Source organism: Bidens hawaiensis, unplaced genomic scaffold (assembly GCF_021521415.1).
Source record: "Bidens hawaiensis isolate Kalapana, Puna unplaced genomic scaffold, B.hawaiensis_p1.1 tig00019655_1, whole genome shotgun sequence".
Classification (NCBI taxonomy): Eukaryota; Viridiplantae; Streptophyta; class Magnoliopsida; order Asterales; family Asteraceae; genus Bidens; species Bidens hawaiensis.
Window position 1 is genome coordinate 180 of NW_027492979.1, and position 9,745 is coordinate 9,924.

Genomic DNA, 9,745 nt, shown 5'->3' on the forward strand with positions numbered 1-9,745 from the left:
GAGAAAGTCCAGCCCGAGAGAGAGCGTTCTGTTTCACCTACAGGTTCTTCTTCTTCTTCTTCTTCTTCTTCTGTTTCTTCGCATCTTCTAGGGATAGGAACATGGATGATCAACCGGTTAGAAGAGTAGTAGCTGACTATGGTAGGCCGACACCGAATCCTCATTCTAGCATCACCTTACCGAACAGTGTCGCCGCTGGCAACTTGTCCATTCCTGCCCACGTCATGCAACTTATCATGACCGCACTCCAATTCCAAGGGCTAGAGAGCGAAGATCCTTCAAATCACATCGACATGTTTGTTCAAATCTGCGAAAACTTTCAATATCGGCAACATGAACGATGAAGCCATATATCTCCGCCTTTTCCCTTATCACTTGCCGACAAAGCCTACAAAGTGTTGAAGTCACTACCTGCTGGATCCATCACCACTTGGGCGGGCCTTCAAGATAAATTCATGACCAAATTCTTTCCGCCATCTAAATCCTCTCGACTCTGTGATGAGATTTTTTCCTTCCGCATGAGGTCCGACGAGTCTTTCAGCGAAGTTTGGGAAAGATTCAAGGACCTCCTTCTTAGTTGTCCTCATCATGGTTTAGATAAGTGGATGCTCATCGAGAAATTCTACAATGGAGCCACACAACACGTGAAAGAGATGTTGAACCAAACTGCTAATGGGAACCTCGTCAAGATTAAAGATCCCGATGAGTGTGTTGTCCTTTTTGATGATATACCAGCGAGCTACGAGGGGCACGAGGGCAGAAATTCTTCCACATCATCGAGAGGAGTTTTTCAAGTTGATTCGAGCACTAGCATGCAGGCGCAGATTGATGTTTTAAACAAACTCGTTACCGTTAAGAGCGCCGCGAAGTGTGAGATTTGCCGAGGGGGTCACGACACCATTGACTATCCTGTTAAGCCGGATATCCATTAGGAGGAGGTTGACTTTGTCAACAACCCCTGAGATATCAAAATCACGCCTTCGACGGGAACATTGGCTGGAGAAATCAGAATAACTATCAAGGGGGACAAGCCAGTAGCTACCAAGCCCAACACTAAAACCAGCGTCGAGAGAATCTATTCGGGGAGGGGAGTTCAGGTCAAGAGAGTTCAGAACAAGTGGGGAGAGAGGAGAAGAAAGCTTCATTAGAGGAGATGATGGCTGAGCTGCTGAAGCGAGATGAGAGGAACCGAGTGACAAATAAGGAAAAATTTGCGGAACACGATGCTATGCTGAAGAACCAGGCCACATCTCTAGTAATCTCGAGTGTCACGTCGGAGAGATTACCAACAAGTTATCCGAGAGAGCACCAGGTTCACTACCGAGTAATACCGAGAAAAATCCGAGAGGGTTCGCCAAAGCCGTGACCACTAGGAGTGGTGCAAGAAGAGAAAGAAAGGTTGATCCTTTGAGAGTTGTCACACCTGCGGTCGATGAAGAGGAGCAGGTGGACGAGGAGATCCAGATGGAGCCTCATCCAGCCAAGGCACAACAGCAGACTATTCCAGCGAGTACGAAGCCGGCCGATAAACCTTCATCATCATCAAACTCACCTCTGAGAGTTTACCGACCCAAATTGCCTTATCTTGGGAGACTCCAATCGGACAGAGACGAGGAGCAAAACTCCAAGTTCCTCGAACTTCTCAAGCAGCTTCACCTATTTTCATTCATTTCCTTGAGGCGCTCACTAAAATGCCAAAATATGCCAAATTCCTCAAGGACATTCTTTCCAATAAGGATAAGCTAGCTGAGGTCTCTTCTATTCCGTTGAGTGTTGGGTTCTCTGCAGTGTTGCAGAGCAAGTTTCCTGAAAAGATGGCCGATCCTGGGAGTTTTATGATCCCCTGCATCTTAGGTGACGATACGGTTCGACTTATGCTTTGGCCGACCTTGGGGCCGGCATCAATCTCATGTCGTATTCTGTGTTCAGTAAGTTGGGTCTTGGCGAACTGAGGGCAACCCAAATCAGTATCTAACTTGCTGATTGTTCCGTGAAATACCCACGACGTGTGGTCGAGAACATGCTTGTTCGTATCGACAAGTTCATCTTCCTGGTGGACTTTGTCATTCGGGATATGAATGAGGATGATAGTGTCCCGCTCATTTTAGGCCGACCATTCCTTGCCACCGCACAGGCGTTGATCGACGTCCGCGAGGGCAAATTAATTCTGAAAGTTGGGGATGATAACGTCACCTTTGACATAAGACGGTCACTCAAGCACCCCAAGTCGGCGGAGGACACCCTGTATTTCGTTGACATCATCATATCGCATGTGCGGGAGTTTTTCACTGACATATGTAGAGGACCTATTTTGGACACACAAATTCTCGATAGGGAGATTTCAGAGGTCGAGATGGTTGCCATGACCGCTCAACCATTCATGGATGACACCGTGTCACCACACCTAGTTTCAGAGTCATCTGTTGAGATCGTGCGAGACGATCCGAGAGACCGACCTTCCGTGAGAGCCCTCCTCCTTCCTTAGAAATTAAGGATCTACCCGATCATTTGAAGTATGCATTTCTGGACGAAGAGAGGAAGCTACCCGTCATCATCGCATCTGCCTTGACGGAGGTCGAGAAGTTAACGTTATTGAAGGTGCTGAAGGTGCACAAGGAGGCGATAATATGGAAGATTATCGACATCAAAGGGATTAATCCCTCGTTATGCACTCATAAAATCCTCATGGAGGATAATTTCAAATCTGTCGTTCAGCCTCAATGGAGGCTTAATCCGAAAATGCTAGAGGTCGTTAAGTAAGAAATCATTAAACTTCTTGATGTGGGAATCATTTTTCCCATCTCTGATAGCGCCTGGGTGAGTCCTGTCCAAGTGATTCCCAAGACGGGTGGCATGAGTGTTGTCACCAATGAAAGGAACGGGCTTATTCGCAGTAGGACCGTGACCGGTTGGAGAGTCTTCATCGACCATCATAGACTGAACGACGCCACAAGGAAAGATCACTTTCCTCTACCCTTCATTGATCAAATGCTTGAGCGTTTGGCATGTCAGCAGTAATACTGTTTTCTGGAAGGTTTCTCCGGGTATTTCCAAATCCCGATCTCTCCCGATGATCAGGAGAAAACCACATTCACTTGCCCTTACGGCACATTTACCTATAAACGCATGCCCTTTGGACTCTGTAACGCTCCAGCTACTTTCCAGCGATGTATGGTGGCGTTCCTTCACGACATGATCGAGGATTCCATGGAGGTATTCATGGACGATTTTTCTGTCTTTAGAAATTCTTTCGATCATTGTCTCTCCAACCTTGATAGGATGATGGCTCGTTGCGTTGACACCAAGCTAGTCCTCAACTGGGAGAAGTGTTACTTCATGGTACGCGAAGACATCGTTTAGGACATAGGATCTCGAGTGCGGGGATCGAGGTCGATTAAGCTAAAATTGAAACCATTTCTAATCTTCCCCCGCCCACTTCTGTGATATCCATTCGTAGCTTCTTAGGTCATGCTGGTTTCTATCACCGGTTCATCAAATATTTCTCGGAAATTGCGAGTCCGATGACCAAGCTGCTAGAGAAAGACGCTCCATTTGTCTTCTCTGAACAGTGTATCGAGGCGTTTTATCTTCTAAAAGACAAACTTGTTAACGCCCCGATCGTGATTGCTCCCGACTGGTCTTTGCCATTCGAATTGATGTGCGACGCGAGCGACTATGCTGTTGGAGCAGTGTTTGGACAGGGGAAGGAGAAGTACTTCCACCCGATATACTATGCGAGTCGGACCTTAAACATCGCTCAGGAAAATTACACCATCACCGAGAAAGAGCTGTTAGCTGTGGTGTTTGCATTTGATTAATTTAGGTCATATCTTGTTCTGTCCAAAACAGTCGTCTACACGGATCATGCTGCCACTCGTTATCTTTTCAGCAAGCAGGACGCTAATCCTTGTCTCATCCGATGGATCCTAGTACTTTAGGAGTTTGATATCGAAATCAGTGATAAAAAGGGAGCCTAGAATGTAGCGGCCGATCACTTGTCACGTCTTGAGAGAGACGAGATTGGAGATGCTGGGGTTATCATCAATGAACATTTCCTGATAGAGAATCTTATGTTTGTCAAAGCCCAAGATGACGGCTACCCGTGGTTTGCCGATATCACGAACTTCCTTGTCGATGGTTCCCTCCATAGGAGGATGTCTCACCAGCAAAAGAAGAAATTATTTGCTGACGTAAAGTTCTATATCTGGGATGACCCGTTTCTTTTTCGTATAGATGTTGATCAGCTGGTGAGGAGATGTGTGGTTGTTGAAGAGGGGTGGTGGATTTTGAGCCACTGTCATGGGGGACCGACAGGAGGTCACCATGATGCTATTCTAACTGCTAAGAAGGTCTTCGATTCAGGATTCTATTGGCCTTCGATTTTCAAAGATGCTCATGCATTCGTTAAAAGCTGTGACCGATGCCTGCATGTCGGTAACATCTCATCCTGAAATGAGATGCCCCAAAATTCTATTCACGTTTAGGAGGTTTTTAACATTTGGGGTATTGATTTTATGGGCTCGTTCCCTTCATTTAAAGGGAACAAGTACATTCTTGTGGCAGTTGATTACGTCTCCAAGTGGGTCGAAGCCAGAGCCTTGCCCACTAACGACGCCCGTGTTGTAGTGAGATTTCTTGAAAAATCTATTCTCTCGTTTTGGTGTACCGAAAGCCTTGATCAGCGATCGAGGTAATCACTTCTGCAACACGTAGATGGAGAAGGTGTTGCAACGTTATGGGGTCACCCATCGGCTTGCGACTGCCTACCACCCACAGACCAGTGGACATGTGGAAGTGAGTAACCGGGGCATCAAACGCATTCTTGAGAAGACAGTTAGGTTAATGATTTGTGGGCTTTCCGTACAACGTACCACGTACCAATCGAAGCCTAGGTATTATTAATTAATACCTAATTCGTTATGATCGATGACTCTTATACCAACCTGTCAGACCCCCATATTAGGCCTGGGCGTGCGACCAACAGTTGGTACCCTTTTTATAATTAAATCAGAGTTACGGGTTTAAGTGCAGAAATATGTGTGTGGATTAAAATATAATATTTACATTAACAAAACGCGGGATTTAAAAGTTCCCGATTTGCATTACAAAAGATTACTTGTTTTATACAAACCACCATTTAAGTTTAATAATTAACAAAATTGATCTGAGCCATCAGATCGCCTACTCAAACTTCAACGCTTCAAGCGGCTAATCTTCATTACCTGTAAAACAGTTTGAAAACACGTCAGCAACACATGTTGGTGAATAAGCTAACGCATAAAATATTATATTTACTTAATTACTCCTTGAGACATAATTTAGGTCTGGCCCATTGTGGCTTAGGAATAATCAAGTTAAAAACAAAACACAATTACAAACTTAAGCTCTACTCGAAACCGCTCAGCAAACACCGCAGCATTCGAGATTACTTAGCTACCATCAGTATACACATGATTACCCTCTCTCGGACGTAACTTAGGTCCGGCCCGTCATGGAGGAGGCTTATAACCAGGTGTGGCGCGGTGTGTTCACCGTCTTCCACATTTGTAAGGATCCATACAAACGTACACGACAGCCTGAGAGCCAGCGATTACTTTTGATAATAATGTTTTAGAGATACGTAATCTCATGTAATCAATTTATTTGACTCGATTAATACAAGTTATTAAAGTTGGGCATATTCACGTTTTCAAAGATCAGCTTCACTTCACTTACCGAGTTTGTCTTTCTTTGTTATCTCGGACCTATAGTACGAGTATAACCTTTTATTATTACCAATTCTTAAATTCGGCTTAAAACCTTTAGTCTCTTTTTGTATAATCTTTACCTCAATTATATTTTCTTATGAACCTTTAGTTCCAAATAATGTTCTTTCTTTTCTTTTACAAGTTTAAAACCTTTAGTTTAACTTGTTTTACCTTTCCAAATACTACGTTTCTTCTCCTCGAAGAAACGTATACTTTATTTCTTTTATTATTATCTAAAATCATTTAAATAATAATTATGCTCTTTCTATGACAAATAAATATATTCATATCTTTATCTTTTTTATATTTTCTTTGTTATATTTTCTTTTGTTATTTTCGAGGTATCGAGTATACCCTCGACTTAGGGTTTAAGCCTTTAATATTTTATTAATATTTTATCTAGTCATTATCCCTACCTTGTTCGGCTTATTATTTCTTAGGCAATCGAGCATCACTTCGACGCTTTTTCGTTTTCGAACTTTCCTTGATCAACATTTTTTTTCACGCACAACGAGGTTCACCGGTCTTCACGACTTGTTGGCACACACTTCAAGGCAGGCGTCGGGTTGTCTCTTGAGTGGCACGTTTTTCAAGACATTTTCATTGGTGTGTGGTATGAACTTTAAGGCAACGTCAGTTTAGGCACGGTTTACGAGGAGGGTCGGCACGATTATCGAGGTAGAGAGAGAATGTGTTTTCTAGAGAGAGAGATGTATTTGAATTGTGTGTGTTGAATGAGAGTGCTGGTTACCCTTATTTATAGGCTGAGTTCGAAGGGGCATCGCGATACGCGATGGGCCAAGAGATAGCCATCGTATATCGCGACGTAGCTATGATGAGTCACCATTAGTTTTGCCACGTGGTGCCACGTGGCGGGACACAGTGCCACGTGGCAGGACACGTCTCTCGCTGTAAGACCACGTCATCGCAATACGCGATGACGTTGGTCTTGAGCTTCGCGTATCGTGATCAGGAAAGAAAACATAATTTTTCATTTTAGCCCTTGAACTTTAAAATCTGGCATTTTTTATCCGAAAATTTCACGATGTTACAGTAAACTAACCATGTAAAGCGAACCTCTCTTTCTTCCTCGAGCTATTACAAGATTACCATTAACCACCTTCCACTGCCTGTTCCCGAACATAACTTCATATCTAATTGTCCAACATAAATCAACAACCTCTTTAGACCTGGAATAACCCTGACATCTCTCAAAGTCCATGAACAAGCTGAAGACTTCAAATCAATGTCACCCATGCCCGTAACATTAAGAACTTCATCGTTCGCAAGTCCTACCCTTCCAAAATCTCCAAACTTTAGTTTCTTCATCATTTCACTGCAGTGAATGGCATGAAATGATGCACTAGAGTCCCTAACCCATGAATCAACGTTACTCTCAGCACTACAAACCAAAGCCTCATCACTACTGACCCCCATCATCGGTTTCGTCTTCTGTAACGTTCACTTCTTTCTTACCATTCGGACACTGATACCTGAAGTGTCCCCTCTCTTTACAACCCCAAAATTCAATATCGTTCGTTATTTTCCCCTAGCTCTGCCTTTTGTAACTAACATATTGCCTGATGATTCACCTAAACTTTTGCGTCATGAATATTCTCCAAGAATCAAGTCCCGAATCACATTAAAAATAATTTTTGTAGACGAACTACAAACCGCAGTCACTGTTTGAGACCAAATGTCAGGCAAAGAGGATAATAACAAAAGACCTTGAACTTCATCATCAAACTTAATGTCGACTGACATTAAGCGGGACAGGATCAAATTAAGATTATTAATATGCGTTGCAATGGACCCACCCTCTTTCATTCTTGTAGTCACTAGCTCTCGGATTAGATAGACCTTAGTTGCTGCCGAGGGCTTCTCATAAATGTTGGATAGTGCATCCATCATACCACGCGTTGTGGTTTCCTTCAAGATGTTAAACGACACATCTTCCGACAACGATAAAGTAATACAAGCCCTAGCCTTCTTGCCTAACTTCTTCCAATCTGCTTCTGACATCTTTTCTGGGTTTTCATCCTCTAGCACTACATCCAAGCCTTTCTGACAAAGTAACGCTTCAACCTGCATCTTCCACCAACCAAACTTTTGCCCATTAAACTTATGTATCATAACCTTTCTATCTTCTGTCATGACAATGACTAACAAAACCCGGATAAATAACAGAGACAGGCACAACAATGGCGTAGGCCTGAAATTAACGGTTGTTCAACTGAACTCTGCTAAACAATCAATTTATTCAATGCGCAGCGGAATAATGAACTTGATAATCAAAACTGAAACTTTAAACAGAAACAATAAAACCTAACAACACGGTTGGCACTGGCTCTTGGTCTCTGAAATCGGTCTCTTTGATTCAACAAACTGTTCTTTGCAAAAATAGAATCTGATTATGGCTTGTAATCTTTAATATAAACACAGTAGCAAACTGATCCAACACCCAACAAAAAAACAACTATCGGCTAGACCGACTTTTACCCTAATCAAGAACAACACGTAACTGCCGGTGATTACTTCTAGTATGCGATAATGCTAATGTTTAATTAAATCTAGTTATTGGAAATGGTGACGGCACTATAGGTTGTCTCACAAACAAAACCGCAAAAGAAGATAACTTCAACAAAAGTGCAAAAAATAAATATAAAGTCAAAAGGCTGCTCCTTCCCTTTTCTTATTGAACGATGCAAATTGTTGATTCTTTCTTTGTTGACCAGAAACCTAACAAAACAATTATAATATATTATAATAACTCCTTGTACTTTTCCTCAATGATCAAAACATGGGGTAACGATAACCTCTCAATCGGTTGGTTTTTGTTGGCTAGGACTGCCAGCAGTACAAAACCTAGATTAGAAACTTTCTTCCACGATCGTTCTCTGGTATATAACGAACCTAAGCTATGATATCACTTGTTAGGATCTAGGACACACACAAACACGAATAATATTGCAAGAGACAAATAAACAAAGATGAACACACGAGATTTATGTGGCCTCCTCAAACCCAACAGGGTTAAGGAGCGTTAAATGCAAGGTGAGTTAAAATATTAACGGGCTTTAAAGTCTTCTACACACATATAATAGTTTTAGAAATCAATTTCACATTAAATAAAGAAAGTTAAAGAGGGTTAAAAAATTTCTTTAGGGTGAGATGGAATGAAATAGGGTAAAGTAGGTGATGGTTCCTACATGAACTTAATGAGCGTGAATGTATACTCCATGACCGAATATAATACATTAGGATATGTCAAAATCACGAATATACGTATTTTGACCCAACAATTTACAAAAACAAACATTTTCAAAAGCAGTCAAATAAAAAAAGTCATATAAGCACGCTTGCTAAGAAAGCTTAAATGTAGTCTTCGGCAAAGAAAATCTTTGAAATGTACAATAAATTCACAAAATGCACCATAATAGCATGACATAAGTAAGCTGACTAGGATTCAGCCCACCCTTTTTTTTGTCGTCTAGGATTCAGCCGACGATGTGGTATGATATTATTAAGACAAAATAGCGAAACTAGTCATTTATGTTTGAACGTTTTTTTAGTGGACGTCCTTTAGAAGAAAAAATAGCAGAAAACATATTTCATGTTTCAAATCTCTATCACGTGAGGGTAGTTTGTCATGTGCAAGGCACATGAGGGTAGTTTGCTTGGTTTCGGATATGCCTATATTATAAATACTAAAATAGGCATATCCGAAACCAACCAAACTGTATCGGCCAAATTTCACACTTCTTAACCAGGTGTGCGTATTTAGGCTTATCTAATTGGCTGGTTTCGGATATGCCTATTTCATAAATACTAACTGTCAATACTTATTTTTGCAAACTATTGGGTCAAAATGCCTCTTTTAGAATTTTTCCTATTATCGTATTCAGTTTTTATGTGGATAAACAGGTTTGGGTAATCAAATGGCGATCACCGAATAACATACTCGTCTCAAACCCGTAAAATGTTTTCAAACTAATCTC

At 41.8% G+C, this 9,745-nt stretch overlaps 1 non-coding gene across 1 annotated transcript; it reads right to left on the reverse strand.

The window, feature by feature from the left end:
- Positions 1–488: 488 nt before the first annotated feature.
- Positions 489–595, reverse strand: LOC143558777 (small nucleolar RNA R71). Its single transcript, XR_013139804.1, has one exon. It is a non-coding gene; the product is annotated as a small nucleolar RNA R71 (small nucleolar RNA).
- Positions 596–9,745: the final 9,150 nt, after the last annotated feature.